General features: G+C 47.5%; 1 protein-coding gene across 5 annotated transcripts in view; it reads right to left on the bottom strand.

The window, feature by feature from the left end:
* The window catches only part of DIP2C (disco interacting protein 2 homolog C), a 2321522-nt gene that overhangs the window by 740210 nt on the left and 1553328 nt on the right, over positions 1-27984 (bottom strand). The window lies entirely within an intron of this gene.

The following is a 27984-nucleotide window of genomic DNA, read 5'->3' on the forward strand; positions in this document are numbered from 1 at the left end:
AATTTTTATAAAATGAAAGTGGTCCCAGCACTTACTTATGGCAAAGCGGCATTCTTTGGCATCCCTGATTCAACGTGGCCCAAATTGGAGGGCTCACTTTGGAAAAAAGTGCTCCGTTTATCTGCTTCGACTCCAATAGCCCTGATAAGAAGGGAACTTGGTCTCACTTCTCTACAAGGAACAGTATCCATCAATACTTTGATGTTTTACAGAGAAGTCAGATCATGGCCCTCATTCTGACTCAGGCGTTAAGGGGTTTACGGCGCCGTAAACGGCGCCGACCCTTAACGCCTGATTACAAGGTTCCCTTTGCGGGATGGCTTTTAACGGCTGCTTTTTTGCAGCCGTTAAAATCCATGCCGCAAAGGGACCTTGGCTATAATTACGGCACCGTAATTTACGGTGCCGTAATTATCGCCTTTCCCCATTCCCATTATGCCCTATGGGGCGAAAATGGGAATGGTAAAATGGGAAATGGGGATTTACCGCCCCACTCACCTTGGAATGGGGAGGTAAATCCGCCAACCACCATGGCGTAAACATAGGTTACGCCATGGTGGTAAGGGTACGACCCAGGCGGTAACTTACCGCCTGGGTCGTAATGAGGGCACATCTGTGGAGAAAATCTACGTACTTATCCGAGAAGAAATCGAGAAGGGGTCAAACAAAACTCTCAAAACCTGGCTAGAAAAAAATGAAACGCTTCTGAAATCAATAGGCAGCTCAGAAGAGGAGCTCCGGACAAACCCGAAAAGAACGGCAAAGAAACTGAAAGACTTAGACTGGTGCGACACTCAACAAATAGCAGCAAACTATAAATCAGTGGCTCACTTACCGGCATTCGCCCAAAAACTGAACAAGCCTATCAGCTATCTACTCCAATTTCTGAACAAGATCTTTCGCGCTATCTTCCTAAGAGCAAGATTGAACACCCTAAAGACCAATGAGGTACTGAAAATCTGAGGAAAATCTAAATCAGATGGCTGTAGATTTTGTCGGAACTCAGACTTAAAGGAAAGCCTGAGACACCCGATTATCCATTGCACAGGAACAACCAGCAATAGGGAAACCCACCTGAATCACCTCTACTCAAACTTTGCAAAGATGGATGAGAACTACTGGTGGGCATACCTAATGAACGGGCTAAGCCGAAGAGCGGTAATTGCAGTGGTAAACTTTCTACTCAGTCTGAAGTTGGACGCCATCTGTGAAGGTTCAGAGAGCCCCTAAAAGACTTAGCCCGTTCTGATGAGCATCTGGGAAAATACATTTCTTTTTCTTTTGTAAAAACCGTCAACAACAGTTATACACAAAAAAAAAAAAAAATTGTCTGTGGGAACCGCGGGGAAGGAGTCGCTGCGCTGAGGAGCTGTGCTGAACAGAGGATCTAGCTTGTCTTGACGAGAGATCCTGGAGTCAAAGTCCTTAACGTGGGGTGGAGGAGAAGTGTGGAAGATCTATCTCGACTGCGACAACCGATTCTTCAATGCCGTGTGACCGAGAGCGCTGCAAGCCGCACGCACGTCCCAATGGTGGTCAGGCCACAGCATTCAAGACAAAGTGCATGGGGGACTGAGGCCAGGAACGAGCAGTCGCATGAGGCACATCTTGTGAATACTCCTGCAGCCCACATGCGCCGGGAGACGGGAGGCACCGAAGGAAGGTTAAATAAGATTGAAAAACAAAAACAGGGAGCAACTGGAAAGTTAAAAAAGTCTCTGAGCTGGCTGCCAGTCTGACACCGTCCGTGCAGAAAAAGGGACTGAGGTGAAGCGCCAGAGGGCGGGCCGTTCTGACACCCTGTGTCCCTGCGCGCTATACTTAAGTTAAAGGGGAAGCTCAATTTTTCACTGCCAAAGGTTCCAGTACCGTTCCCATGTACACCCACAAGGATGGAGCAAAGTGGATGGGATGTATGAGTACGAGGACTGAGAAGGAGGAAAGACCCAGGGTGGGGAGAGAATGAAAGCACCCCAGAAGGAGGGGTGGAAAGGTGAGAAGCCCAAGAACGAGGAGAGACTGAAGAAACACCAAGTGCATGACTGAGAAGGTAGGAAAGCCCCAGAGTGGGGAGAGACAGAGAACTCCAGAATGGGAAGCAAATAAGATGAATGTTTCCCCATCAGGAGGTACACAGAGAAACCTAGACTGGGAAGAGACAAGAAAATTCATCTGGCTGGGGTATTGGGAAGGCATTATAGCACAACACAAACTATAATTGGAACTGTACACATAGGCAATGGCCAGTGATAGAGAGGAATAGGGTTGGGGGTCGGACTCCAGCAGCCATCCCTTTGAACGAGTAGGTCCCACATGCATGTCTTTGTTGTCTTATTTTCTTTGCGAGGTAGAGAAAATGATAAATTACTCACTGTAGGGAATAACGTGCTCCTAGTCCATAGTGCCCTTTCCTCCATACTGCATGGGCGTCCCTTACTAGGGATGGGAGACAGAACATTTTTCACCTGAAATAAACAACCTTTCCCTTTCAATTTCAAGGCGCGTGGGGGCGCGGCCCTGGGAGCATGCGCTCCCCTGACCCCGCCCACCGGCGCCACTCCTCAGCCCCCATTGACGTGTTGACAATAATACCATTGCCTAATGACACCAGTTTTATTAGGGGGACGGATGGTGGGACGTATGGAGGAAAGGGAACTATGTACTAGGAGTAAGTTAGTCACTACGGTCAGTAACTTATAATTACTCGATTACAACTGAATGTAGCCCCAAGGTGGAGAGGTGACCCTCCTTAAGAAAACAAGTTCCTTACTACTGCCTGTCCGAAAACCGCGTCTGACCTGCCACGGGATGTGTCTTTGGAATGCGACCGCAGTGGCCTTGGCACTGACAGCGTGGGCATGTATGTTCGCTGGAAGTGGTCTGTGCAGCCCCTCATACGCCTCCTTGATGGCCGAAACCATCCACCTTGCTATAGAGGCCTTTACCCCCCGAAGGTGACAAAGAGAGAGTCTGACTTGCAGAAGCTCTTGGTGCTATCCATATAGAATTTCAGAGCGCGTCTGACATCAAGACAGTGCAGGACCCTTTGAGCATCGTCCTTAGGATTTGCAAAGAAAGTAGGTAACACTATCTCCTCATTCAAATGGAAAGAGGAGACCACTTTAGGTAAGAACGCGGGATGCGTTCTGAGGACCACCTAATCTCTGTGAAAAGTAGTGTACGGTTCCGAGGCCACCAGTGCCTGGATTTCGCTAACCCTACGTGAAGACATAAGACCCACCCAGAGAGCTGTTTTAATGGTGACAAGCCTGATGTCCGCAGACGCCATTGGTTCAAAAGGTTTGTGCGCCTGGGCGCCCAACACTAAGTTGAGGTGCCACACCAGGTGTGGTTACTTGATAGGTGGGTAGAGCCTGGTGAGGCCTGCCAGATGTCACTTAACCACCGGGTTGGAGGAAGAGAAAACGTCCTCCTCCGAGTTCTGGTAGGCTCCTATGGCCGTCAGATAGGTACAGCATATGTCTATTTGCATGCCTGAATGTGCATGGTGTGCAGGGAAGGATAACTACTATACTGAATGCACAGGAAAACCCTACACTCTGGACTAGGGTATTACCATAACAAGGAATAATGAAAGATTGTCCAAAGGACATCTATATCAAAATATTTATTTAGCTTCATACAAAAATTGTAAATGCCAATTAATCATATATGAATCAACACTGAAAATCACAATTAGGTTGCAGGTAAAATGACATTTTAAACAGTGTAGATGACAACATTCATTTCCACACTGAACAATTCAATCATTCAACAAACATACATATACAGAAATGCTTACATATACATTTTGGATCATTTTCAAATGACAACATAGAGAAGAATCTTTTAAATATTTGACAAATTAACAATACGTCGCCAAACTTTGGAATACGTCTTAATAGTAATGGCAATGTGCTTGATCACATCTCCAACTAGTTTGTTTCCTCCGACCGGTTTCGAGGTGTTGGATTATTTTATCCACGTCTTCGTCAGGGAATCCAGATATTATAACAATTATCCAATCACTAGCTCCATGGGCATTGGGAGCTGTGACTGCAACTTATTTTCTCAAACCGTGAATCTGAAACTCACATATAGAGAGGCTGCACGTCTCGCTTGAAATCAATAATGCCCTCACAGCAATGACACGTTTTTTCATAGACACTGCATGGTGCAACTGTCAATGAATGGGCTGGCAGTCATCGACGGTAGTACTTAAACAGAGGAAAGTATGTGTTCAATTTCAGCTGCACTAGACAGAATCCCTTAAGAAATACAGGCGCATTCTAAAACCCAGCAGCCTTCGTCCTGATGGCGATGCCAGTGCCGTCTCAGGGAAGGATAGACATCGTCCAACGCGCAAGTAAGCGGGCCAACCTCCTTCGATTGCGCCCAGTGGCAAAACCTAGTCCATTTGCCTTTGTACTGGCTCCTAGTAGCATCGCCCCTAGCGTCCTGTATGATAAGGAATAGCCCGTAACAGCCGCAAATACCTTAGTGTGACCTGCTCAGAAACCACGCTGCGAGGGCTAACTTCTGCGGGCGGGGTTGATGACCCTGGCTCCCTGCTGCGATAGAAGGTGAGATAGGCCCATGGGCAGGTGAATGGGAGGCTTGTCCGAGAGGCTCAGCAGCTCCGAGAACCATGGTCTTGCAGGCCACCAAGGAGCTTTCAGACTGATGCTGGGGTGACGTGATTCTCCCATCTTGCAGATCACCACTGCAACTGCAAGGCATTGCCCAGGGAGCCGGAGCCCTGTCCCGGCAAAGACTCGAACTGGGGCACTTCTTGTTGTACCAGGTGGTGAAAAGATCCACCTGAGGATGCACCATCTGCTGAGCCTACCCGCCTCCAAGTTGGACCCCCGCCGGGAGGTGGTTTGCACTCAAGAAAATGTTGTTCTCCAGGGCCCACTCCCAAATGCTGACCGCTAGGCTACACAGGGGGGAGAGGGGGTCCTGTTGCCACCCTGCTTGTTGATGTAATACATGGTTGTGGAATTGTCCGTCTGAATGAGGATCATCTTGCCACTGATAAGCGGCAGAAAAGCTTTGAGAGCGAGCCAGATAGCTTTCAGCTCTAGCCAATAGACATAGACCTCCTGCTCCTGGAGGGACCAGACTCCATGGATGCCGTGGTTGTCCAAAGTAGCCCCCCAGCCTTCCAAGGAGGAATCAGTGGTAATGGTCGCTTGCAATGCTGCTTGCCGGAAGGGCCTGCCTGTCCGCAGGTTGCAGACCATGGACCATCAGACAAGGTCCTCATTTCATGAGGGTGCGAAGTGCAGCTGCAATCATCTTATTTTGAGCCTTGTGTGAGGTACTGCCAGTAGGAACACCGCCATGATACCCAAGAGATGCTGGTACCACCAGGATGAGGTCACCTCTCTGCTGAGAAAATGACCGATGGCCCTTTTTGTTACAGAGAATTCTCATTTATGGCTAATTTCCCTCAGCTAGTGAGTCCCCCAGCAGCTTTGCTGGACTTCTGGAGTTTATTTTTTTCCACTTAGGTAAGAGTGAGCTTTTCCCCCACTCTTAGCTGTGTTTTGCCATGTGTATGTCTCTGTTTTTGTGATTGTGGACTCTGTAGCCCCCTTCTTTTTGTGTGTCACACAGCACCTTCAGTGCCGTGGCACAGGGTTGTCTTTGAGACTTCCCCCAACTCCATTTCTGAGGCTGACTACCATCCCCCAGAAAAGGGTAAAGTTGCCATTAACTTTACTTAGTCAATCTACCACAGATCCAGTACACCCCATCTTCCATGAAGTACTGGAAAGGGTCAATTTGTATCCCTTTTTATCTGTACCTCCTAGAGCACTGTTTCGCTCTTTTAACATTTAAACTTGGCTGGTGGAAGTGGTATCTACCCTAACTTTTCTACCGCGATTATATTAGATAAACGTGGTATTGTTCTTGGCTATTATATTAGCCTCGAACATAAACCCGCTTGACCAAATCGTCTTTCTTTTGGCCCCGGTTGGGTTTATTAGCCATTTCTTTTTGTTAAAGTCCTTCTTGTGTTTTACTTTGCGCAGCAAACTAGGTTCGCCTTCTTATTTCATCGTCTTTAGGCGGGCTTTCTGCTCAGAAGCCTTTCACCAGGTTCCTGGGTGTCTTGGTGGGCTGAATGTGAAGGAGGGGTGTAGTCACCCCCTGCACAGAGTATCCTAGGAAACCCAAGTCACACTTTGTCATGATTAGCTGAGGTGGTTGTCCGGGCTGGACAACCCCCCCTGCTGGATGATTGACAGCCAGGCTGTGTGAATGGGGGTTTTTACGCATAAAAGGCAGGTCTCTTGGGCTAGAAGTCAGACAGTCGCCACTGGAACTACAAGGAATCGAAGAGAAGCGGAGAGAACGACGGCTGCTGCAACTACCCCATCCCGGTGAAGCCCTGCTGCAGTCCTGAGCTATCTACCCTTCAACGACTAAGAGGAGATCCAGTCCGGAGTCTTCTTCCCTTGAGCCTGGTGGTGATAACCAGCTCATCTTCTACAGCCAGAGAACACTCTTCCTTGGTCGAAATCGCTGCACACTGCTGTAGTGGTCCAGATAGCCACCTGAAGAGCCTCTCCTGTTTTTAAGGAGCGCACCTTTTATTCCTCGTCGCTGCTGCCGGCTTCATCCCTGTGTGGTGCAGACCCCTTTCAGACGTCGTACTTCACACGAAGCTCCACGAACCGTGGGTCTGCGGGAACCCACCAGGAACAACTGCCAGGGCACCAGCTGCACCATTGGAATAAGGTACTGTGTACTGCTCGAGGAAACTGGATGAACCCCCCTTTTCTTCATCCTCAAGGCTTGCCCTTGTCTTCCCTCCTTCTTATAACTTTTGCTTCCGAACATTGACAATATTGAAGTTCTTTTGGCTACGTTGAATCGCGAACTGTCTGACTGTGTGATCTTCGGCAACAGGCCCCCGGCGTCCCTTTGACTTTTGAACTCCTGTCTCTGAGTGTTTCTCGATTCTGTCTGCCTAACCAGAATATTGCCTGTGATTTTTGCCTCCAACTCCCTCTAGGTATCTCAGGTGCTAAGTGTGTTTTTGCCCCGGTAGCATTTCATGTCACGGATATGCTTTTATTTCGTAGACCGAACTGTCAAAAAGTGATAGCAAAATTATTCGCGGTAACGTGTTTTGTTCGTAACACCGGCCCAGAAAAGTCAGGCTCTGCGTATGCTGCAGCTGTGGCTTCTTGAGATTGATGGAAAATCCTAGTTCGTGTAGAGTGTTCATAAGGGAGGAGGAAGTGTGGTGAACCGCCTCCAGGGATCTCGCCCTGACGAGCCAACAGGGCTGCCACTGCATTTATAAGTCTGGTAAAGACCCTGGGGGCTGAGTTGAGTGTGAAGGGTAGAAACCTGTATTGGAAATGGAGTCCCATGATCATTAACCGTAGAAAGGACCGATGAGGCTGCCAAATGGGGACGTGTAGATAAGCATCCTTCAGATCCAGGGAGCACATCCAGTCTCCCCTGCACAGTGTCTCCGAAATCAGTGTTAGGGAGAATTCTCTCTTTAGGATGAATTTCCTAAACTAGGTAGTCCCCCAGCAGCTTTGCTGGATTTCTGGAGTTTGTTTTGTTCTCCTGCCAAGAGTGAGACTCTTTTTCCCACTCTTGGACATGATTTATGGTGTTCCTTTGACTGTTAATGTGTTTTATGGGCTATGGGGTCCTTTACTCCATAGGGTCTCATGTGTTTTTACTATGTGTGTTACACAGCACCCTCCGTGCAGTAACACAGGGGTGTTATAGTGACACCCCACCATAGACTCCATACCCTGGGACTGCCTACTGTCTCCCAGGGCATGTAAAGTCACCATTGGCTTTACTAGTCCCAAATTATTAACATAAACCGGTACAAACCATCATATTGTGGACTACTGGTCGTGGCAATTCGATTGCCCCAGGGTCTGTTAGTCGAGGGGGCATGTATCTGTCCCCCCCTGATCGAGTTTTGGCTGGTGGAAGTGGATACTACTTTTTATATTCGACCGCGAATATATCCCTATGGGATTTTCCCATTGTTCGAGGCTACCAACTTTAATTATTTAATTCTCATAGCCTCGAACATACCGCCGGTTTATTTATTTAATATTAATTCGCCGGTTGGTATTTTTTGCCAGGACTCTATTCTAAAATGGCGTTTGTGTTCTCCTCTGTGACTTCAACCCAAGTTGAGCCCTTTGTTCCACTTTTTGGCGGGCTTCTCCACAGAAGCCTCCAAAAGTGGTGCCACTCTGTCTGGGTACCACAGGGGGTGAGGGAGGGGGTTTAGGCACCCTGGACTGAGTTACCTTGGTAACTCAAGTCACACTTTTGTGTGATTGGCCGAAGTGGTTAGCCGGCCGGCTCACCACTTAGCATGTTTGATTGACAGCTAGGCTGAGTGAATGGGGGTGTGCTGCATAAAAGCAGGGCTTTTGGGACTGGAACTTCAGAAGTCGCCACAGGACCTGAGAATCCGACGAGGGAGAAGCTGAGCCGACATACCACGACGACACCACCGGTGGAGCCCTGCGGAACCGACTCACCACTTCCCGACGACAGAGAAGATCTCCTGGCTGGAGAGGCTTCTTCCCCTGACTGGTGGGCACAACCAGTTTACCTTCTTCTCTTCGCACCCCAGACCGTCTTGTGGTCGAATTGCCCGTGCCAAGCACCCCGGCAACCGGATAGCCACTTACCACTGGACCGCGAATAAAAGGACCGCTCCTTTTACCTGAGAACTCCGTGGCTGGTTTCTTCCCTGGCAGTGCAACGGACTCCTGTCTTCCTCCCCGACGAGATCCTCTCTTCCCCCGGACGAAGCACCAACTTGCATCCACTGCCAGTAACAACTGCCCCCGCTGGAGTATTCTCACCGCTTTAAAGGTACCGTGTCCGCCAGGCCTCCCTTTCTAAAGATTGCTACAAGGTAATAATAACCCCTTAACTTTCTGGACTGGGCTGGCCTCCTTGACCCTCTAACTGGTCTCATTCTTTTGGTCCAACTCTTTTTGAACCTTTGCAAGACTCTTGTGCACTTCAACCGTGTGACCTTGGACACATTTCGTTCTGATCCTCTTAAAGTGGATCCGGCCTACTGAACTCTAACTTCACGGTTTTATTTGCCTTGCTCTCTTGCTTTGATCTTACGAAAGTGTTGGGATCTGTTTCATATTATTCTCTGCTTTTCTCTCCCTTTTTAAACAAATTATTAGAGTGCCATCTGCGTTAAGCGCTCACCGCTGTCTGAAAATAAGTGGGGGCTTTACTTAAGACTTGTCTAATATTCTTCTAAGGGAGTGTATATCTTTTAGTGACCGTGTTTTTCAATTGCTTACTGTGCGTTTTTCTAGATGTGGTTTTAAATAAATAATTATATCTTTTTTTACACCAAGCTCTGGTCAGTGTTTACTTGTTCTACTATGTTCTTTTGACCTATTGTGAATACTCTGTATACTGCCTATCTCTTCTTGAGGGAAGTCTGACTGCTCAGCCACAGCTACCAAGTGAATCTGTGTGGTACAGACTGCTACCAAGTGGGTTTACTGCCAAACACCTGTAGTCCTAAATCTTTTGCAGTGGTCCCAGAGGGAACTGCACAGGTTTCTGCCTAACAATCAGCACTGGCGAAACCATCTTGAATTTTTGAAGAGGGAGGGAGAGGTTCAGGGTGAAAGGTCCAACACAACTCTCAGGCCATCCTGGTTCTTCTTTTGTATGGTGAAAATCCTGGAATAGAAGCCCAAGCCCCGTTGAGAGGCTGGGACTTCTTCCACTGCCTGGCTTCTCTACGAGTAAACAAATTTCAGCCAACAGAGTTGTTGTCGCAGCCTGTGGGAGGGGAGAGCAGGCGAGGGGAGGAGAGGGAAATCGGTAGACAGTACCCCGTGGACACTACGGATAGGATCCAGGGGTCCGCGAACCTCTGACGCCAAGAGTGTGCATGAAGGGCAAGGCTGCCCCCCACCAGAGACACGTGGATCCGAAGGGGCGCATGATGCCTTCTTTCCCTCTAAGGCTGGGGCAAAGGAGGGGGACTGAATGAAGTCCTTGCTCACCCCCTTCTGCTGCTTGCACCAGTGCTGACTCGGAGAACGGTCAGGCTGTCTCGACCTCCGTTCCTGGAAGCCACAGAACCTACCAAAGGCACGCCCCTTGTCGGAGTGTTGATGCGACTCGATGTAGGCCTTGGCCGTGGCCTTCATGAGGATAAAGACTTTGCAGTTTGGGAACTGTTTTTCTTATCTAGCTCCTCATCGGTGGTGGAATGAAAGAGGTCACTACCCTCGAATGGAAGGTCCAATATGCGTTCCTGGACATCCGGTTTGAACTTGGTAGCCCGTAGCCAGGCAGTCCTTCTCATGTCCGTGGTGATGCAGATGGCACAGCCTGAGGTGTCAATGTGTGCCACAGTGGACTCCATGATGTCCTGGGCCACTATTTTAGCTTCTGCCAGCCCCGCCTTGAAACGTGCCTGGCTCTGCACCGAAGGTCTGGGAGGAAGTCAGCCATTTCCTGGCAAAGCCTCCGATTGACAGCTGCGAGCATGACATCTGTGTTCGATTGACGAAGGTGCAGGGAGGAGTTGGGTTAGACCTTCTTTCCATAAGCCTCCAAGATCTTCTCCTTCCCTAGAAGCGCCGAAAACGAGGTGGCCGATGACGACTGAGGCTTGGTGTAGAGTGAGGTAGCGGCAATCACCAACGAGTGTGGCTGAGGTTGCGCTGACAGCAAGAGTGGATACCCACCAGTTGCCTGTACTCGCGTTGAGGTACCGATTGGTAGGCTGGGCCGAATGAGGTTTAAGCCATCCCTTTTTGGCCAATGCGAAAACGTCCTTCTGCTTCGGAATCCCTGTTCTCGCCGCAGGGCGTAGAGTGAGGACCTCAGCCAGGACCCCCGCCTCTGTTTGTTCAACCTTGGGTTGTGGAAGCCCCAAGTATTCGGCCAAACCTGTGAGCCGTTCATGAAAGGCCTTGGCTGAAGATGAGATGGTGTGTCGGGGTCCTTCTCCTCCTCCGTGTCCACTAGGCTTTCCGGCTGGTCTGGAGCAGGTGGAGGAGTGCTGGGTGCCAAAAGCTGTGGTGTGAGAACCAGAGCCTAGTGGCTGCTGGAGTGGAACCACCTGAACTGTGGGAGGCAGGGGAGCCGGAATCGAAGGACCCGGCGTGGGCAGCAAGGGCTGCGCGGGGGGCCTGAGGTGCTGGAGCCATATGAGGAAGGACTGTAGGTACTGGCGGTGGTACCAGAGGGAGCATGTCCCTGATCACATCACGAAGGATTACCCCCATCTGAGGAGACCTCATGAGCATGAGGAACCTTTAAAAAAACCTGTCCTCACTGGCTGGTGGGGCGGTAGGTGGTATTGATGGAGTAGCGGGAGGCTGCTGGGGCCTGTGTGTACTCTGCCTTGCTGGTTGCGTGGCAAATCTGACCAGCGACACTGAAGGATAAGTTGTAGGCCATGTACTTGGTAAAGATCAGTCCAACCTCAAAACTTATTCTCCCACCTGCTTCGCACCAGGAGGCGGTATCGGACGAGCAGCCATTTTGTCTGGCACGGCAGCCATTTTGCTGGGCTGCACGTCACGTGCCAGCGTCGTGGTGCTTGCCTCGGTGGGTCCGGCCTCCTCCAGGACTCTTGGTGGTGGCGCTTGATGCCTCCCCTGCACCTCAGGACGAGGGCCTGGTAGGCTTACTGCCCTTGGCTGTGTCGCCGGTAGTGCTGCGTACAGGCGCCCCATTAGAAATCTGTCCGGTACTAGGCCATAGCCCCTCAGGTGGACACCCGGTAAAAGAACCTTGTGGTCCCTCAGCACTGTCTCAGGAAGGATCTAGCGACCTCTCGGCCTGGTGGCTGGTAGCTGAAGCGGCCTTGGTACCCGTGCTGGTTTGAGAACCTGACGGTCCCTCCCGCTCGGGCGTTTCCTTGGGAAGGAGTTGCCCTTGTGGGGTGCGATGGAAAAAAGCAGCCATACCTTGGTGCCTACCTTCAAGTCCTCTGGAGGCGACTTCTTGAAGAGTTCCCTCCACCGAGCTAACCTGTTCTTCAGAGCGCGAGGAGTAAGCGTGTCACATGCAGTACAACAATCCCAGCCGTGATCGGGGCCAAGGCAGCGGAGGCAAAGAGCGTGGGGGTTGGACGTCGGGAAGAGCCCTTTGCAGGCTGGACACCTGCTGAAGCCCGCTGACGTCGACATGAGCCGGGGAGGAGCGTGGGCCAGAGACTCGAGTACCCGATTAAAGAAAAAGGACCGAATCCGGGGAAAAGTGCGTAGAATTTTAATGCCGAAGCCAAACCCAGGAGCGCTGGTGAAAGTGGTCCGTTCTCGTCGATGTGGAAAAGGGGACTGAGGAGTGGCGCTGGTGGGCGGAGTCAGTGGAGTGCATGATCCCAGGGCCGCACCCCTGCACACCTCTAAATTTAAAGGGGAAGAGGTTTTTTTATGGTGGAAAAGGTTCAGTCTCCCGTCCCTATTGAGGGACGCCCATGCAGTATGGAGGAAAGGGGATGGGACATAGGAGTTGGACTAGGTTAAAGTAGGATTCCGGCCCGAGGACTTCATTTATGTTTACACATCCTGACATGCACCCTTTTACTTGTTTCTGCTGTGGAGAGGGATTTGGATTTATAGGTTATGGTAAAAAGCAGTCCTTTTCCACTTTGAAAAGTCCTAGAAAACTGGACCTAGGTGTCAGAGTCCTGCTTTTGACCATGTCACACTTGCCCTATACTTTGAACCCTCCATTCTTCTGTGAAACGGTTTCCGTGGAATCATACCAAAACTTCGCCACAGGAGACATTACTAACACTGCGTCTGAGCACGGTACAAAAATCCCGAACCCCCATTACTGCGCCCAAGCAGAGCGGGGGTGTCCCCCGCTCTCCTTGAATGCAGTAACGGGGGTCGGTGTCCCCTGCTTACCATTGAGATAAGCGGGGGATAAGATAAACATTTTTTTTAAAGAACCCTTCAGTGTCAGCATCGCCCCACGTAAGTGGGAGGAACTGACGCCGTATTGCACAAGTCTGTCGGCGGCGCACACAGAAGTGCGTCATAGTAAAGGTAAGTGGGGGGGGGGTGATGCGGTTTGAGGATTGTGGGCAGGCAGGCAACAGTGATCTATCTGATCACTGAGCTGCGCCGTAATTGTAGTCGACATTTTCGTTGGCGGAATTATAGGCGGTGCACTGATCACATAGGTTCGTTTTCCGTCCTTTGGACATTCTTTCTTTCATCATGGTTTTAATAATTGTATTGCCATGATGGTTTCTCACTGCTCTTCATGCCTCTTTTGTAATCATTTAATATTCTTTGTATTTTCTCCAGTGTGCAAGGAAATCTATTTTCAAACGTGTGCTCCGTAAATAATTAAATCAGTCCTTTATGTTGCAAGATACTGTGTGTTAAGTTTCATTGCTGTTACTGTTTTTGGATCTCCAACATGGGGAATGTTCCTCGAGCATACCTGTTGGCTGTTCAAGTATGGCTGAATCCTTACTGATGCCATCTGTCTTTATTGGCCAGATCATACTATATAAGCAGCCAGTGATGCGATAAGGAGCGCTGCAGCTCCTGCCAGCCCTTTGGCAGTGGATTCCAGATCGCCTTGGCTTCAATTGCTGAACCTCGGTTCTTTTGAAACCAACAGGTGTCTACGCCCACCCTCCCTGTTAACCATTTCATTGGAACATCCTGTCTCGCTCAGTTTTCTTGATGGTGGGGGTGAGATCTGGAAAGGGATGTCCCTTTTTTTGGTGGTCAAAGCAATGAGCAATAATAGATCGTCCATATCCTTGACAGCTATGGCTTTTCTGAGTGGCGGCTATTGCATGCACTTGCAATTGTTTGGGAGAATGAGGGGGTGGGGGGGGTTTGGTGCAAACTTTTATAAAAATGGAAGAAGAGAAGTGCCCTATTGTGGAACACTCCCAGCGCTTCGCTCTGTAATATATTGAGTTTGACTATTTGATATGCACTGTCCCGGGTAGTTGGAGGCGGTGCCCTCGTCTACTCTTAGGGTCAACTCATCGAGCAGCATACGCAGACGTACATAGTGCAATCAGCCCATCCGGACTCTAAAATACCTCACAGAGGGCCAGCACAAGACCGCACCAACTACAACTTATACAGGACTGAACTGGCCAGGACACATGTGGCTATAAATCAAAGAACTAGCCTTGATAAAGAGCCTAGAGATCGAAACACATGTCGGCTGACCACACATGGACAACATGCTTGTTTTATAAATAAAAAATCCAAGTTGTTTTCCCCTTTCAAGTGTGTGAACACCTAACCTTACCAAAAAACACACAGATCTGTGACAATACCCTATACGTGTATGAAAATGGCTGTTCCCTGCCATAGAAGACAAATCCAAAGGTTAAGTCCGAAATACACTACATGAGAAGGTATTGTCCAGAATATACAACTCACAAACATCACCCTATTCTTGCTAGATACTCTGTATTTCATGCATTCCCATATTTTATTTAATGTTATCTATATCCTGATAGTCTCTTAAAATTTTGTGAAATATGCCAAAGGCTGCATGATAGTAATATATATGTAGCATTGAAAGAAAAATAGCAAAAACTAAATGTTTTCTGTTCTCCATTTCGCCTTATTTTGTTATCTGCACTTTTAGTATCTTATCCTAACTTTATGACATTAATATGGGAAAGTATTACAAAATGACATTAATGATTATCAGACAATTAGGAAAACCACTAAAAGATGCATCATGTAGCTTAATGGCTGTGCCAAAATGAGTTCAAAAGTGTGACGAAAATAATAGTAAACTTAGACCAGTTACATGTGATTTTAACAAATTAAATTACAGAGAATGCTTTAATAACGATGTTACAAAGAAAAATATCAATTTTAGATTTTATTATTTTGGGGCCACCCCCTAAACACCCCTGTTCGTTTCCCTATGCTTTTAAACACAACCCAACCGCCTCCCAACCTGTATTAACGCCCTTACCCCACCCCGATAATCTTTTAATACAAACATTCGATATTTGTTCATCATAAAAGTTTCGTTATTACAGCATTCTCTGTAATTTGATTTGTTAAAATCACTGCATAACCTTAGATCAAGTAATGGACCATATTAATGTCATAAAGTTATCTATATCCTGACAGTCTCTTGAAATCCTGTTAAATATGCAAAAGGATGCATGATAGTAATATATATGTAACATTGAAAGAAAAATTAAGTATTACTCACTGGAGTGACTAACAAACTCCTAGTCCTTAGTCCCCTTTCCTCCATCCTGCATAGGGGCGTCCCTCGCTAGGTATGGGAACGGAACATTTTCCACCAGAATAACATTTTCCCTTTACATTTATATGCCTGTGCTCCCTTAACCCCGCCCTCTGGCACCACTCCTCAGTCCCCTTTGACGTGTTGGATGTATTAAATTGCTTAACAACCCTGCTCTTTTTTTAGGGTGAATGATGGTGGGACGTATGGAGGAAAGAGGACTAAGGAACAGGAGTATGTTAGTCAATCCAGTGAGTAACAATTATTCCTACCTCCCGTCCCTTTTCCTCCATCCTGCATGGGGGATTACCACAGACTAGAAAGCCCTGGGGGGCCGGGGGGGGTAGAGTGATTGTAGACTCTTGTCAAACAGATTATGCAGTACTGCCTGCCCGAAGGCAGCTATAGTCCAAGCGCTAGTATCGAAGCAGTAATGCTTGCAAACGGCCTTTGTGGTGGCCATTGTGGCTGCCCTGCTAATCACCTGCCATGGAATATGGTGCTGTAAAGCGACTGCTGCTGCTTTGGCCCTGATTGCACTGTGCCTTGTTCACATTGCGGAAGGCCGCGACTATCCATTTGGCTATTGAAGCCTTGAACGATTGCTCACCTAGTTTCGATACTCCGAAGGTGACAAAGCGTCCGATCTGCGTAAGTGCTTAGTCTTGTCCAGATAGAATTTCAATGCTCGTCTGTCGTCCAGAAAGTGGAGCACCTTCTCTGCCTCCTCCAATGGATTAGGGATGAAGGTGGGGAGCACAATTTCCTCACTGAGATGAAAAGAGGAGACTACCTTTGGGAGGAACCTAGGATGAGTGCGAAGCACCACCCTGTCCCGATGGAACACAGTGTAGCTCCGTAGCCACTAGAGCCTGAATCTCGCTGACTCAGAGCTAAAGTAAGCCCCACCAGGAGCACTGTCTTGAGAGTGACTAATCTGATGTCTACTGCCGCCATGGGCTCAAATGGCTTGTGCGGCAGGGCACCAAGTACCACGTTAAGGTCCCAGACTGGGTGCGGGCGCCTGACACGTGGGCACAGTCTGGTTAGCCCCACAAGATGTCTTTTCACCACTGGGTTGGAGGAAGAAAAGGAATACCTCTCTGAATTCCTGTATGCCCCTACGGCCGCCAGGTATGTCCGACACATGTCCACCTGGAAGCCTGATCTAGCTAAGTAAGCCGGGAACTATAGCACCTGGTCTAGCATGCAAGTCAGTGGGTCCACTACTTTTTCTTTGGCCCAGAAGATGTAATCTGTCCCATTTGCTCCTGTACTTCTGAGTAGCCTGACTCATGGCTTCTTGGATGATTTCCAGGTTGTCCTGAGACAAGTGGAGGTGTTGAAGTGTTACCTGTGCAGGGACCAAACTGCTAGGGCTAGCTTCTCCGGGGAGGTGTGGATCACCGCTCCCCCCGTCTGTATGAAGAGAGGCTCCGAGCACAGGCGAGGGGGAACCAAGGGTTGGTCCGACAGCTGCAGATGGTCTGAGAATCACTGTCTGGCTGGCCACCGTGGAGCAACTAGAATGAAATGCAGCTTGCAGGCATCCCTGAAATTGCTGACAACCGTGTTGAGAACTGGGCTTGGGGGGAATGCGTAAGCCCACATTCCATCCCATTGAATCTGGAGAGAGTCCCCCATGGAACCCTGGCTCAGGCCACCCCGGGAGAAGAACCATTGGCAGGCTCTCCATTGCAAACAGGTCTATGTTCGGATGCACCTGCCTGCTGATAATGGCCAGAAGGGCCTTCTTGTTCAACTGCCAGAGCCTAGACACCTGAGGCTGTTGGCCTCCAGGTTCAACTCTCTCGGAAATTGCACTGCCGAGATCCAAATTCCCTGTGCAATTGCCCACTCTTAAATGTCTATTGCCAGCCTGAACAGAGGTGACGATCTGGTGCCCTCTGTTTGTTGAGGTAATACAATAGCGTTGTCTGCACACTACTCTGTTCTTGATAATGGGGAGGAATGCCTTGAGCATGAGTCAGCTAACCATCATTTCCAACCAGTTGATTTGTTTCTATTGGTCGTCCCTTGACCATGCACTGCATATCTGCCCAGGGTGGCCTCCACTACGTCTTTCCGCCATGAGATTCATTTAGCATTTGTAAGGCACTTATACAACAATTCAATTTTGTTTCAAATCGCCCACAGGGCAGCAGAGAGGGAACATGCAAATGCAAACTAGAGACAACAATGAAAGATAGAGGCAGACCTACTGGGCCTTGTGAGCATATGTGAGAGTAGAGAGGTGAGAGTGAGAGTAAGAGTGAGCGAGAGAGATATGAGTTGGGAATAAGTGCCAAGGTAAGTGGTCAGCTGCAAATGGGTAAAGTAAGTGCAGGCCTTTGGTGGAAAGGCCACTGGATGAAGTTAAGTGCTGGGAACGTGCAGGGGCTGAAGGCGAATGGGTATGAGAGGCCAGGGTCAGGCGGACACATAAGGTCCCGGGTCACCAAACTCAGCAACTGTGGGGTTTTAGCAAGGAAGGATGAAGGAAAAGAAGAAGTGAAAAGGAAAGTCTTGAGGAGCTTCCGGAATTTGGGGAGATCCGGCTCAAGACGAAGAGGAAGGTTGATCCATAGGAGGGAGCCTGCCGAGGAAAGATCGGCCACCTGCTTGCTGTTAAAGAGAAGCACTTAAAACACAGGGAGTTGGTGCCGGAGGAACAGAGGTTGGCCTCCTTCCTCCACCACACCAGGTCCTGGTGCAGATGAACGGGTATGGTGACTGCTGCCACCTGGGCTCCATATTTGTGATCCCAGAAAGCCGAAAGGTGTATCTACAGCCTCCTCATTCATAGCCTGGTGTAGGTAACCACCAGGAGACTCGCTGGATCACGCCCGATAGGTACTGATACCACCATACAGTGGTTACAGTCCTGCTGATGAAGTGAACTGCAGCGGCCTTGATAGTGGTCACCTTTTCCCTCGTCGGGAACACCACTTGCCTCTGTGTGTCCCGCTGTAGTCCCAAGAACACCAGTGTTTGTGTCAGTTGTAGCTGCGACTTCTAGAAGTTGATTAAGAACTGCAGCTCGTAGAGTGCGCTCATGAGCCAGCCCACTGAGTACCTGACTTGCTCCTGTGACCCCGCTTCGACTAGCCAGATGGCCCTCCACCCCATAGCAAAGCTGCCACCGCATTCATAAGCCTTATGAAGACCCTCAGCGCTGAATTTAGGTGAAATGGCAGTATGTTGTATTGGGAGTGCAGACCCATGACCCGAAACCTGACAAAGGGCTGATGAGATTGCCCTAAGGGGACAGGTAAATCCAGGGAGCATGTCCAGTCTCCCCCACACAGCATCTCTGCTATCAGAGCTGGTGTCACCATTTTGAACTTCTGTAGAGGTAGGTACAGGTTTAAAAAGTAAAGATCTAGGACCTGTAAGGAAGGCATGCTATTAACAGAAAGACAGACACAAGTGACCACAGTTCAAAAAGGGTTAAAAAGCGCCTTTCTAAACCTAAATCTAAAGATGGGAGAAAGCTATGATCATCAAATAATAACAACACAGTCCTAGTGGTGTCTTGTCAAAATAAAGGGGCCTATACTAATAAACCTATTGCCAAGCCTTACCTCTAAATACAAATAATGTGGGAAAGAAGTGTTCACAAAATGATATGTCAAGATGTTCAGGCCGTTTAGCTTCCTTTCCCCACGTTTTCAGCACGGGACAAGGTGGTTCACTCGAGCATTACACAGACTCTGGCTTGTTTAGCATGAGGATACAGTTCAATCATTAGCATTAGGGCCTTCTGTGCCCAAGTCTCTTTGCTCTCAAAGTCTGTTCAAGCAGAGGGCCTGATGCGACAAAACACAACGATCAGTTATTTTCCTCTTTCAGATTCTCACAAATATGCAAATCAGGCGATTCACTATTCACCATGATCAACACTTTGGATCCCCCTCTTTCGGGCTCAGATCCTTCCACAAATGATGTTATTCACTGCAGTGACCTTAGTCCCCTTTCCTCCATACTGCATGGGTGTCCCTTCCAAGGGACGGGAGACAACCTTTTTCACTGGAAAAAACCTTCTTCCCCTTTAAATTTAGAGGTGCAAAGAGGTGCGCAGATCTAGAACCGGCATCCAAACAGTAGTGTTTGCAGAAAGCTGAAGGTGTGGCCCATGTGGCTGCCCTGCTTACGACTTGCCAGGGGACTTGCCACTGGAAAGCGATGACCGTTGCCCTGGCTCTGACCGCGTGGGCGTGCATATTGGCCGGCAGTGGCTTGTGCTGTCCCTCATAAGCTTCTTTGATGCCCGAGACCATCCAACGGGCTATGGAGGCCTTAGAGGCCTGATACCTAGGCCATAATCCGCCGAAAATGACAAAAAGTGCAACCGACTTGCGGAAGCCCTTGTTCCTGTCCAAGTAGAATTTCAGAGCATGCCTGACATCAAGGCAGTGCAGAATTCTCTGTGCCTCGTCTTTGCTCAGCAAAAAACGTAGGTAGCACTATTTCTTCGTTCAGATGGAATGCGGAAGGCACCTTGGGCAAGAATGGGTATGTCTGCAGAACTACTTTATCCTTGTGAAACGTAGTATATGGCTCTGAGGCGACCAGCGCCTGGATTTCGCCGATTCTGCGAGCCGAGGTGAGGCTGACTAGCAACGCCATCTTAATGGTGATGTCCATGGACGCCATTGGTTCAAATGGGTTGTGCGCCAGGACACCCAGAACTATGTTGAGGTCCCACAAAGGGTGTGGCCTCTTGATGGGCAGGTAGAGTTTGGCGTGTCCCATCAAATGTTTCCTGACAATCTGGTTGGAAGAGGAAGAAATCTCCTCCTCCGAGATTCTGTAAGCCCCAATGGCTGCCAAGTAAGTGTGGCAAGTGTCCACCTGCACGCCTGAGTGGGCGAGGTGCGCCGAGAAGGGGAGTACGTCATCCAAGGTACATGCAGGGGGTTGATACACTTAGAGAGTCTGCCCAGTGGCAGAACCTGGTCCACTTGCTCTTATACTGGGCCCTGATAGACTTGCTCCTGGAGCCCTGTATGATCCTAGCGTGACTATTCTGGAACCACGATGTGAGGGCTAGTTTCTATGGCGCTGGGTGGATGACCCTGCCCCCTTGCTGCGCCAGAAGATGTGCTGGGCATGTCGGGAGGTGAACAGGAGGCCTCCCTGAGAGGCTGAACAGCTCTGAGAACCATGGCCTGGCCGGCCACCACTGTGCTATTAGAATGATGCTGAGGTGGCGAGATTCCACGATCTTGCATATCAGCCTGTGTATCAGTGGTGTGGGTGGGAAGGCGTATGCGGTCATTCCATCCCACTGAATCTGGAATGCATTGCCCAGGGAGCCAGGGCCCTGACCCTGCCAGGAAGCAAACAGTTGGCACTTCCTGTTGTGCCAGGAGGCAAAGAGGTCCACCTGGGGGTGTCCCCATTTGTAGAAGATTTCCTGCAGTACTGGGTCATTCAACTACCACTCATAGTTGTCTGCACCCAATCTGATGAGCCTGTCTGCCTCCAGGTTGGATTCCCTTGGCAGGTGGACAGCCGTGAGGTAGATGTTTTTCTCCAGGGCCCATTCCCACATGCTGACTACGAGCCTGCACAGTGGGGAGGATCTGGTAACTCACTGCTTGTTGACATAGAACATGCTGGTCAAGTTGTCTGTCTGAATGAGGATGACCTCGATAACCGAAAGGAAGGCTCTCAGCGCCAGCCAGATCTCCTTCAGTTCCAGCCAACTTTGGAGGCGATCTCTTGAAGAGCTCCCGCCACCTGGCTAGTCTGTTCTTCAGAGACCTTGAGGTAAGCGCGTTGCACGCGATACAAGCTTGCCAGCCGTGGTCTGGGCCAAGGCACCATAGGCAGATGGCTCGGTGGACTTTAGTCGGAAAGAGCCTGTCGCAGGGTGGACACCTGCTGAACCCTGTAGAAGTCGACATGCGCCGGGGAGGGGCGTGACGCCTGAGGACTGAGTACCTGCATGATAAAAGACAGAAGAGAAGTAGTATCTGCGCATGGAATTACATGGCCGAAGCCAAACCCATGAGCGCCTGTTCCCGTCGACACGGAAAAGGAGACTGAGGTGTGGTGCCAGGAGGGCGGAGTCAGGGCAGCGCATGCTCCCAGGGGCGCACCCCCACATGCCTCTAAATTTAAAGGGGAATAAGGTTTTTTCTGGTGAAAAAGGTTCCGTCTCCCGTACCTTGGAAGGGACGCCCATGCAGTAAGGAGGATAGGGGACGGGATGTAAGAGTATGTTTGTAGGATATTCTTTCTTGGGTGACTCACGGTTCACCCCGGATCCCCCTCAGCCGGGCTCATAACCCTTTCTCAATACAATTAATCTCCATCAGCCGGGTTTGGACTAATTTCAGTTAGCATCAACTATCAAAGACTTTCGAATGTGCACAAGGTTTGGCTTCACCTGTTGCAGGACCACTTCGATTTCACAATTCCTTTCTCCTTACAATTGTTAGCTTTAGATTGGATAACAGAGACATACGAATGAGCACCGACATGGCACCGGACCACTCTGTCTATGATATCATATCTTGACTTCATACCAAGAATCCTTTCATATGTGATTGCAATTGTTCAAATATCTCTTGTTTATTAAATGGCAAAAACATCACTTAACATTTAATTTCCCAACAGATTTATAATATTTTATGCAATTTATCCAGGTTCTTTTATATATTCTGTCATTGTTCGATTGTAGAGTGTTCCAAAGGGAGAGAAAAGATGGAGTATGTGAGGCAAGTATTGGGTTCTAATCATTTTTTAGCGCTAAGCCATATGTATTTATATATCATGTCTTTATGAATGACCATGGCACTATATTGCCCTTTGCATAAAAAATTCAAAATGTAAGGTTCAATCAGTTCAGTATAGAGCATCCTGCGTTAAACTTTTCCAAGTATTTCCTACAAAAAATATATAAAAACCAATAATGGTATTTCATATAGAGACATTCCAAATGTCCACCGTAACATATAGTTATTCATTTTTAATGCAGGGTGCTCTATACAGAACAGACTGAACCCTAAATTGGAATTGTTTATGCAAGGGGGTATGTAGTTCCATGGTAAGTCATGAAGACATGAGAAATAAACATATATGGTGTATCTCCAAAAACGTATTAGAACCCAATACTCAACCTCATATCCTCCATATTTTTTCTCCCTTTGGAACACTCTACAATCAAACAATGACAACATATGAAACAGCCCTAGTAAAATGCATACAATATTATGAATCTGTTGAGAAATTAAATGTTAAGTGATATTTATACAATTTAATAAACAAGAGATATTTGAACAATTGTAATCAAATATGAAAGGTTTCTTGATAAGAATGTGGAGTCTCATACTTGTCCTGATGAAAAATCATGTTGAAAGAAATCATGTTGATAGTAATGTACACAAGTGTTTAGGAAATATTGTGAATTCCAATTGTAAACTGGACTGAAATCTGAAGAAATGTGGAAACAAAAGGAGTGCTTTGTGCCTTGAGAAAACCCTAGGTGGGCAAAAGATTTCAGATTAGTGGGCATGATATAAAGGGTGATCCTCTCCTCTTATAACCCTATGACCACATAATGTCCCTCTAAGTAAGCATGTGGAGGCTCAACTGGTGATTGCCCTTCTCTGGAAATTCCATTAAGCCATGACTAAGTAATATGTATCAAATAATAAGTATCAAATAGGGCTGTGGAAGGAGCCTACAAGGCTGCACACTACTGATGGAGAGCTGGCCAACATGACACAGCTATAGCAGGCAGAATGAAGGATATGGACTAGGAGGTCATGAATACTGTGTCAGGATGGGAGAACAGTTGTTCCCAGTACTGGATCACTATGACTGATTAATAGAACCAATTTTAATTCCAGGACCCAATCACCACCTGTAACTATCTCTATTACTTAAGGGTCAAGGCCCTGCACCAGCCTGCTGGTACTCATGACATGGACAGTTGCTGGGCCCACACATCAGAGTACCACTCCTACGCTAAAAACCTACAGCACAAAACTTGACCAAAGGCCCTTAAGCACTATGCTGGCCCAAACATCACTGAAAGTTCTGCTGGAACATTGGCTGGCAATGACACCAGCCAGGTTTCTGCTATGTACAGCACTGATATTCTGAACGCGGCAGGGTGGAACTATTTTCGATTACAGGGAGGCATGGAGGGAAACCAAGAGTGAAAGCGCCCAATTGCCACATGTGTTGCTGCCCCGGTGCCTGCATTTCACTAAACACAATCTTCTGGTAACCTCATATGGAAAAGTTATACTAACTCTAACGTTATCAACATGATTTGACATCTGTGCTCCACCTCCTGCCTTCCAAAAAGTAAAGCAGTACTCAAAACCTCCAACGTTCTCTTTTATGGCAGAATCACATCTAGTCCACCCCTCCACACTCCGCCCTCACTCTTAGTCCCTATACCTCCTATCCCCTCGCTGTCTCCCTCATTACCCCCATCACTCTTCCCCTAATCAACGTACTCAAAAGCGGGTACTGTATTGAGCCAAATCGCCAGTGGAATTCCTCAATTGCCATTCTTCTGTAAGAAACAAAAAAAGTCTTTCTTTGGGGTTACAGAAAGGTCCCAAGAGAAACTGCTTGGCATAAAGCTTCAAAACAATTATGCTTGCTTTTCTTTTCAAATTATTCCAATAACTTATCTCAAACATAACTTTCCCTTAATTACAAATTCAGAATCAATACATTCCTAACCTGGCAATAAAATGAACTAGAAAGTAATTTTTATGACTGAAAAGCATACGCTTAGACTACAGACTAAAGGTTAAAATTACTTGTTTCAAAAACAAACACCTACAGTGTGCATCTTCTACTTCCATGCAACTGAACGTACATTATGAGGATGCAATAAGTGCTTTACATAAGCAGCCTGCCTACTTTAATGCCTAATAAGGTTAATACTACCAATCAAGAAATCAGTGAATAACACGTTTGTATTTGTCTGACCCTTTTTGCCCTGTGCACTTCTAGATGATGTGATCGGCCCAGAGGAATTAGTAGCACCTTCCTTCAAAAAAAAAAAAGGGCGACTGCTACACTGCTCTTTTGTGATAATGAAGCTTCTAATTCACAGGAGCTACTAGCTACAATGTGCGCGTTACAAGATGGTTGTGTATTAAAATAGGTTTTGTGTGCCTAAAAATACACAGTCTAGGAATGAGAACTATGTTTTTGCACTCTTATAAATCATTTTACTCTCTACTTCCCAAAATAGGGAACAAAATGATCTTACTCAAAATTAGAGGCTGTGCGGCAGGAAGTGGGTGGAAGAACAGATCGTCGAGAGGTGGCGATGGGAGAATTTCTTGTGGACGATGGGGGGAAAAGGGAAGCAGGCACCGAGCAGAACAGGAAGATGCATGGAGTCCATTGAGCGACTTGGGTTGTGATCCCATACCATCAGGTAAAGTCCTTGATCCAAGCCCTCACATCAGCTAAAATGCACTCCTAATTCACAAACCAGGTGCTAAAAGCATAGATCTATGTTGTCCGGGATTGCACCTTCAGAAGTACACCTCCGCATTTAATTATTGTTCCCACTACCTGGATGAGGTCTTTATGACAGATATTTTATGGCTTGATGAATTATTTCAGGCTGCTGAATTTAATGTGATTACATGCTATTCTTTATACATTTTTTAAAAGTGTCAATAAAACCCGATGACTATCATTTAAATGATGATGCATGTCATTTATATTTATTGCTAACTGGTAGTTTTGTGCAACACTGGATACGCTAAACTAGGGCTACCATTTTAATTAGTTTGTGTCTATCTACACTAAGCAAAAATAACAATAAGAACTTTGTGATTCATATTTTAAATCTTTATCACATATCAATTTACCTGCTATTTACACAGATACAAATATGCATGTATTTCTGTTTCTCAACAAATCTTTATTTTAATTTGTGATTCCAATTTTCACAAATGCATGTGTAAATGTTGATTTATATTTAACAACCATCATGTGAAACTTTATGCTTTTGATGATTAAGTGGTTTAGTCTTTATGCAAACAGGTATTTGTTGGGCAATTATCTGCATTGCAGTTTGTTTTCTGCACCAAACCTAATAACTAAGTGGATTTAAGGGCCTGATAAAGACTACATTATTTATGGACCTCATACAAAAATGAACGCAGCTACATTTTTCCATGGTGCGCGATGAAGCCAATGAGGGTGGCTAGGGATGTGTCCGTGGTGTCTCTGGAGACCAGGGACACCGCCTACACTTCATGCTTCGAAGCTCTTTAAAGCTATTTGGGGGTCTTGGAAGCACCAACCTCATGGGGGAAACACAGACTTGGGCCTCCGCGAGTACACAATACAACACAGGAAGCACGGTTCACTGAGATATAGAGGTTCATGAGTGCATAGCAGAGCCCACTTACGCATGTCTGAACACAGAAATCTTGTGGACATTCAGAGAGGAGACACTGGCCCTCACTGACAGTTGCAGGGATGTAGGCAACTTACAGAGTAATTTCAAAATGTTATGTTATGTTGTTTTATACCGTGCCCCGCTTCCACCCTAGGCCAGTCTCCAGGCGCTCACACGGCTCTGCAACAGAAGAGGGCTGGGTGTCTTAGTGGGGATAGGATGATAGGATAGGTTTAGAAGAAGGGGAAACTGGCGTCTGAGCATTGTCTTGCACCTGAGAGATGGATTTCAGAGGCCCCGTGTGTTGTAACCGCATGGGTAGGGCTCATAGGCAAATGCATTAATTATAGACTATTAGAGCCGCAGGTCGGTCCGCTAGCCAATTGAGGTGTCACCTGGGGAATCCGTAATTGGCCAAGTAGTACCCAATTGCAGGACACGCTCACATGGCGAACAAATGTGATAGCACTCAACTAACTACATGTCCTGGGCCCATTCCCACAGAGGGGAAAAGGGAGCAAAACCAACAGGAAACGTGGGAGTTAGATTTGCAGAGACAGGGGCGCTGAGTAGGGAGTGAAGCTGCAGTGAGGAGGTAGTGAAAGGAGAGAGCAAGACAAGGAGGTGGAGGAGATGCTGGGGAGAAGGAAAGAAGAGCAAAGAGTGCAGAAGGGCTGGAGGGGAGAAGAGGAGTGGAAGGGAGGGTAAGGGAAGATGAGAGGAGACAGAGTGGAGAGGAGGAAGGGAAAAGTAAGCAGCAAGTGGAGAAAGACTGAGGAGGAGGTACAATATAGAGGGTGACGGAGTGGTGAGGAGGCAAAAAAAGCAAAAGACAAAGCAGAAGAAAAGGAGGACAGGAGAGAGCACAATAGGTAAAAGTTGAAGGGAGGGGCAAAAGTGAGAAAGAAGGGGAAAGCAGAGTAGGGACCAGCCAGCAGAGCTAGTGGCAAAGAGGGAAAAGAGTTGGGAAGGAGGAAAGGGGAGAAAGCAGAAAACATTGTCCCAAACCTCGATATTGGGAAGGATCATCCAGTGGTGGCGAAGCACCCTATTCTGAAGGCCCACTTGTCGAGTTGCCCATTGCCACGAGAAAGGGAAGCAAGAAAACCCCTGGATCTTTTGATTTTGAACGTGTGACATCTCCACTAATCAAGATGAAACAAGGCAACGGGGGGCAGTGCCCAGTAGAACACAAATGAAAAACATTCTGACCAGTCATGTAGTCTGCAAGAAAGACCAGACGAAAGCCAAAGAGGAAACGTAGGACATTGTAAATTCCAGAGCTAGATCCACTTTAAAGGGAGTGCGATGGAGGGATAGACGGCCACTTTCCTGAAGGAAACGCAACACTATTCTGAAGAATCCTAAACCCTATACCCGGTGCTGTGTTAAAACCATATACCCAGTTTGGTTTCATATCCGGAAAGTAAAATGATATCAGAAGTTGATTCATTTTCTTGTTCCCCAGAGGGGACAAGTGTTTCCTAAATAGATTTCTAATTATTTAGCAGTCGTGTTGACCTCTTGATTAGCCTTCTCTTCATAGCTTGACATGCTGGCTCAGTCCGGTCTGACGCACATTCATACCCTTCCTTATGCTCATCAGAAGTGCAATCACTCCAATTTAGGAATGGTAAATGCTTTCTCAATGAACTTGGGCAAGTACAGAGAATGCTTCTTTATAAGATGCCCAGGTGGAAAGCTCACAAGTAAAATGCTGCTCTCTTACACAAAGGCAGCCTGCACTTCACAAATTCAAATCCTGCTCATGTAGTCTTTCAACCTGCCGCAGTTGATAAATCGAGTATCATTGAAAATGGGGTAATACCCGGACTGCTGAGGTTATGTGGATGTTTCTCAATGCCTGTGCTAAAATTAGGAGCTTCTATGGACCTCTTCCGACCAAATCGCCAATTCCCCTGATGGTGCATTATTGTATTTTTATGATAAACCCTGTATTTGTATTTACTTTTGTATATACATGGTTTTACTTTATGTTTGATGAATCTGTTAAATCTTTTGTTTTTGAAAATTGGACACCATTTAAAAAAAAAAGAAAGAAAATGGGGTAGTAATACCGGTTATTACAGCACCAAAAAGCTTGAGGAATCTAGAATGAAGACTATATAGGAACACTCATTATTATCATTTACTAGTATTAAGAATAGGGCCTCTCATAAGATATTTGGTACTTAACTGGTCTGAAAGCACCCTGAACATTTTATATAGGGGGGATTCTAACATAAGCGCAGAATTTCAAATGTCGCCAAGTCTCCACCAGGATCCTGTATATGAAGTCTTTACAGCAGAGAACAAAA

Source organism: Ambystoma mexicanum, chromosome 2q (assembly GCF_040938575.1).
Source record: "Ambystoma mexicanum isolate Mex_15411 chromosome 2q, UKY_AmexF1_1, whole genome shotgun sequence".
Classification (NCBI taxonomy): domain Eukaryota; kingdom Metazoa; phylum Chordata; class Amphibia; order Caudata; family Ambystomatidae; genus Ambystoma; species Ambystoma mexicanum.